We start from the raw sequence: 6,509 nt of genomic DNA, 5'->3' as shown, positions 1-6,509 counted from the left end.
CAACCAATTTTCTTGTAGTTGCCAAGTGTCTTTGCATGGGGGCAGGTGAGATAATCTAGAAGTGTGCTTGGAGCCAGGAATCACACAAAGCCAAAATGCTGTATAGGGAACAAAGGAGAAATATGGCAAATATTGGTTTCATAATTCATGTTTCATAACCACCTGTATACAAAAATATAATTGGAGAACCAGGAGGAATCTTGGTGTCAAGCAACTGGACTTGCCAAAACAAATAACTACTCCAAATTATGTATCAGTGAAAGAGAGTAGGATTTAATTTGCATGTTTGGTATGCTTGGACTTGTAAAAACATTTCGCACCACTTGCCAAGTATGTCATACCTATATGAGGGACCCACCAAAAGATATGGCATATTCCCAAATTATGTCATACTAGCCTCTGCCTGCGACTTCATCTGCAGGTTGTTGGTGTTGATGATCCGCCTACATTCAGCAATTTGCTGCCATCGATGGTTTGCCTGCTCCAGCATTTCGGCAGCTGTCAAGCTGTCCTGATGCTGACCTTGTTCCTCACACCTTGCCTGTGATTGTTCCAGCATCTCAGCAGCTTGCTGGGATGCCATATAATGTGTTGTTGGCATTGATGATCCGCCTGCTGCGGTTTTTCAACAGCTGTCAAGCTGGCCTGCTGCTGAACTTGTTCCTTGCACTGAGCCTGTGATTGTTCCGGTATCTCAGCAGCTCGCTGGGACAGCATATAATGAGTGTGTTGTTGGCGTCGATGATCCGCTCTGCTTGAGGAGAACTCTGTGACTTCTGGCTACCTTCATAGCTCTCGTTGTTTTCGACAAATTCGATTTTCTTTTTCCAGGAAAGTTGAAAATTGGCAAACTGCCAATTTGGATTAAAGGTGTTTGCCCATGTCAGTATGTCAGTAGTGCCTGGAGCTGATCAGACAATATGCAAATGCAAATGTGTGTACACAAAGCACTGAGGGTTAGCTGAGTGTTTACACAGAGCGATAACAGCCCTGGCTTTCTCAGAATCTGAGATAAGAGCAGTGTAATATAGTATGTGAACATAAATTCATAACAGTCGTAAAGCCATGTCATTTACCAGGATAAAAAGCCTATATAGCCTATGTTTTAATTGAGGTTACAAACTATCTATGTGCCGAAATTCATTCAAATCCATTCAGCCGATTTTGCGTGATTGAGGAACAAACACACAAACATCCAAACACACAAAATAGAATCTCTCTCTAGAATTGGAGCATGTAATTAGCCAATCCCAGTCATGGGTCGAGGGTTCCAGAAAAGGGGCTTGGTTAGAGGTCCATCAAAAAGGGAACCCCTTTATCAAATACTTGGAGGCACAGCCTAGCGTGTGGTCTCTCAACTTCCTCTTGAGCTTCACAGCCAGTCTTCAAAAGTGAGTGTGTTCTTATTTTATTTCCTTTTTATTTTGCATTGTTTGCTTGAATTTATCAATTTTTATTACATCTATTTCTTGGAAGCATTGTACTTTTTGTGTATATTAAATCTAAACTTTAATAAGTTTGTCTTGTCTTTGGCTCTAAGTGTCTCCAAAATTCTGAAGAGAGAGAATACCGCTGGAGGTATGAGTGGGTTTGGTATATCAGTGTCTCATCTACTGTTAGTGGCGGGTGGTGGCAGGTATTCACGTGGATGTGAGGGCATTGGGGTTGCTTTACTCCTTTGTAGCCTAGTGTGATAGGTGAGTGTGGAAGTTGAGTCCCCCTTTATGGTCACATCCAGGGTCACATGTATTTTCTTGACAAGATTTGTATGTGTATGGATCCCTAACAGCATTTATATCTATATCTGTATATATACTCCCACCCTGAGACCCCATGTATTTTAATCTACTCTTGCATTGCACTTGCATTACATTGACTGGTATTGCGACACATGTTGGATGTATGCTTTTTAGGTAGTATGTGGAGTCTAACTGTAAAGTAAACTGACATTGAGGTCTCTGATGTTTAACCCCGAGCCGCGCTCACATGCAAAACAAATTGTGACCACAGCCTTTTTCTGTAGCAGTTGGAGAGTAACAAAGTCCTTGTACCCATAGTGGAAGAGACACAAAAAAATCCCTGCAATTTAGAAGGTAAGTCTTATAGTATTACAGCAGATACTAAATACATAGTCTTAGGACAAGACTCTATGGAGGGTTTTGATATTAAATAATCCATGTATGATAATCTTCTCATTTTTATTTTTGGAGACGTCTCTTAGACTTTACAGCATAGTCATGGTGGTGACGGCTGCTAAAGTTTATGCGAGTTAACATTTTGTTATTGTCATTTGTGCAGCTTTTAGTATAAAGTTTATATAAATGTTCTAATAAAATGACATTATAGTGTAGCAACATCTGTATATTAAGGAATGGCATAAACAAGGTTTTAATGATATACATGTATTAGGCTCAGTTCATATTAGTGTTATGGAGTTATGGTTATATAGTCGTTATGTGCCAGATATAGTTCAAAGGTCAGATGAAACCTAACAGATCCCGAGACTTATTCTATGATCTCACGGGTTACAGTATTTTGGGGAAAAAATTACTAGAGCCCCTAAGGAAATCTATAAACAATAATGCGAACAAAGTCTTACTGGCATTTTTGCTGTATTATTAAGTTGCTCCTAGTTATACCACAAATGATTATGATAAGGTGTATACAGATATATATAGTACAGTGTAATGCTGCTAATGTGACCTCATACTGTAAGGAAGGTTCATGTATTTATACTGTATTTGTATCCAGACTGGTAACTGCTTTATGTCTATGTATTTTAGCATTCTCGGACTAAATCATGAGTAGGACTCCTCTCCAAGTCTGTGCTATGCTACTTGCTGTAACAGGGATGGCTTGTACCCTTGTGTCCACTGTGTCCCTTAAATGGAGGACCTCCAGTAGCAGTGGTACTATCATTACCTCCACCTCCATATTTGAAGGGCTATGGATGCATTGTGTCAGCACGTCTACAGGGTCCGTACAATGTAAGAGGTTCTCGTCTCTCTTCAGCCTGCCATGTAAGAGTCTCTTTTCCTTCTATTGTTACTATTATACCTAAGCAGAGTAAATAACATTGTACTATACCCTTTATAATACCCAATAAAACAAATCATTCCGGTGAATACCAATGTTATAGAGTGAGTGTTGATTCATCGCTCAATGACTAAGTTATGGCATCTGTTCTTCATAGTACTTACTATATAATATACTTTTGTGGGCTCAATGTTTGCCTGCTTAGCTGTGTATGTAACTCCCACAGAGAAGTGGAGAGGGCTGCATATATAACGGATTTCATTCTATAGGGACTGTCTGTGACCATCATGAATCCCTGTGAATACAGGTTACAGCCCCCATCCCCAATAGATGCCAGTTCCAGAGGTAGCCTTGTGCCCAGCTTTTGACTTCATATGAAAGACACACTAGCTAGCTAGCTAGCTAGCTAGATAGATAGATAGATAGATAGATAGATAGATAGATACAGTAGATAGTGCCTGCCTATTTCATGTTTCTCTTTGTCCCTTCTCTCTTCCTTCCACTTTCTCCCTCTTTTTTTCTCTCCCTACTGCTCTACTTCCTCACCGCTATTCTCCTCTCATTTACTTCTATTTATCCTCCTTAAGCATCCTCATTCACATCTGCATTCGGGTTTCCGATCAGGGAGTCTGCTTGGTGACCCCCCAACAGAAACCTATACGCATTAAAAAGCGCATAAGGAAAACCTGAAGACCCCATAGACTATGATGAGGACCATATGGTTTCTGCTCGGTTTCGACACAAAACGTGGAGAGAAAATTGCTGCTTGCAGGACTTTTCTCTCCGCAAGTTTCATGCGGAAACCACATGGTCCTCATTATAGTCTATGGGGTCTGCAGGTTTTCCTTATACACTTTTTAATGCGTATAGGTTTCTATTCGGGGTTGTCCCCAAGAGGACTTCCTGATCGGAAACCCGAACAGAGATGATAACCGGGTCTCACTCTTTTTGAGGCCTCTCCATTTATGACACATATTAGAGGAATATATAAATGCCCAATTTTCATGACAAGATTTGTGGCTGTTTTTGTGTAAATTATGACTTAAAACTACACCAGCTGTCTGTATAGATTGGGTTTTTTGGTACATGGCGATGACGATGCGCCTAATTCATTAGGAGGCACAAGTTTCTCCAGTGCTCACGACTGGCAAACCTACTGATCATTGCTTAAAGGGGATTTCTCACTAAAGAAAGTGGGGGTCCGACCGCTCAGAAGTAGAGAGCTCTGCTATTATGGTCAGTGGGTCTCTGATTGGTCAATTCTATGGATAGGGGATAACCTGCTTTCATGGAGAACCCCTTTAATGCTCTGTTAACAGCACATTTGTGCCCTCTGTATAATGTATATTCCACGCAGGATACTGTTACATAAAACAGTATAATCTGTTACACCATTCCCTTCTTTGTTTGCATAGATTAATGTATACTGACCAGATGGAGGTCAAAGGGACACTTCATTGGCCTCCTTTATGCTAAACTTGTTTAGAATGTATTCGAGAGCTTTCCAAAGTGAACCATATTAACAGGTTTGGACTTGGATTGTAGACATGGCAGCTGCTATGGGGCCTAACAACCGATGGGCAATCTCCGCTACCTGGGTGAAAGTTGTGATAATTATGGTTGATGGAAGGCGATGTAGAAAACTGAATGTGCCTGCATGTGATATCATTATCGTTATATTTTTTATGTGCACTATCCCTGTATAATGATGTCATAGTTGGCATTACTGCGACAACATAGTGTTCATTATGCCTGTATCGTGACATTACTTTATGCAATAACCTGGCACTATGACATCACTCAGGATGTTATCCCTTTACTGTGACATCACTGCATGCATTATCCCTGTACTATCACAAAATTGTGTACATTACCTCTGTACTGTGATATTACTGTGTGTATTGTCCCTGTACTATGAAATCCCTGTGTATATTATCACTGTACTGTAACATCACTGTGTATATTGTCCCTGCACTATGATATACTGTGTTTATATATTAGCCCTGTCCTGTGATATCACTGCTTGCATTAATTTGGTGCTTTGACATCACTGTGTGCATTATCCTTGTACAGTGACTTCACTGTGTGTGCAGTATATCTGTACAGTGACGTCAATGTGTACATTATCCCTGTACTGTGACATCACTGTGTATTATTGTTGTCGAGTAACATCATTGTGTGTGATTCTGTTATGTGACTGTGTGTATTATCTCTGTTCAATGACATCACTGTGTACATTATCCCTGTACTGTGACATCACTGTGTACATTATCCCTGTACTGTGACATCACTGTGTACATTATCCCTGTACTGTGACATCACTGTTTATATTATCCCCTGTACTGTGACATCACCTGTCCATTATTCCTATACAGTGACATCACTGTGTACATTATCCCAGTATCGTGACATCACTGTGTACATATCCCTACACTGTGACATCACTGTCTACATTATCCCTACATTGTGACATCACTGTGTACATTATTATTATTTAAGGAGACCAAAGTAATCTTACACTTTCCAAGTACTGAACTTGCTGCTCATGGTGGTCATAGTAGAGTTCCCATTATATGTTTTGCTATGGAGCCCCATGACTACTTGTAGTGCAACCAGGGGCGTAACTACCGTGGTAGCAGCAGTAGCAGCTGCCACAGGGCCCGGGACATTAGGGGCCCGGTGGCAGCCGCTACCGCTGCGTTTTTTTGTTTTTTTTTAATAGGCCGTTACCGGCTGGAGTTACTCCAGCCGGTAACGGGCCCTATATACTTACCGATCCTGGCAGGGGCCGGGATCGGTAAGTGACACTGCGGGGCCCCACAAGCACTATTATACTCGGGGGGTCTTTTCAGTATAATGAGTATAATGATCGGAAGTGCAGGAGAGGTAACTGAACATAAAAAACTGTGCTACTTACCTCTCCAGGCTCCGCGCAGGCTTCGGCCTACTTGTGTGACGTCTCAGACGTCACATGATCGGGGCCTGCGTCCTTATGCGTCGCGACGCAGTCTCCCGGTCACATGACGTCCCTGACGTCATTGAAGATGGCCGCCAGCGGGGAATCAGGAGACAGGTAAGTTACAGTGTTTTTTTTTTTTATGTTGTTCTTCCCCCGGGTCTCCGATTATTATACTCTGGGGTCTGATTATTATACTTGTAGGGGCCACTATGGGGTATAATACTGTGTGCAGGGGCCACTATGGGGTATAATAATGTGTGCAGGGGCCACTATGGGGTATAATAATGTGTGCAGGGGCCACTATGGAGCGTAATAGTGTGCGTAGGAATGCGGGGGGTGGGGTCGTGCGGGGTTTTCGGCGTTGGTCGGGGTTTTCGATGTCAGCCGGGGGGGGGCGGGCCCATGTCAAAGGTTCGCCACGGGGCCCCGCCATTCCTAGTTACGCCACTGAGTGCAACCCTGTTGTATTACATGACACAACACTGTTCATTATTTACTAATGAAATGAAGAATA

This window comes from Leptodactylus fuscus, chromosome 3, assembly GCF_031893055.1.
Source record: "Leptodactylus fuscus isolate aLepFus1 chromosome 3, aLepFus1.hap2, whole genome shotgun sequence".
Classification (NCBI taxonomy): Eukaryota; Metazoa; Chordata; class Amphibia; order Anura; family Leptodactylidae; genus Leptodactylus; species Leptodactylus fuscus.
This window is presented reverse-complemented; position numbering follows the sequence as displayed.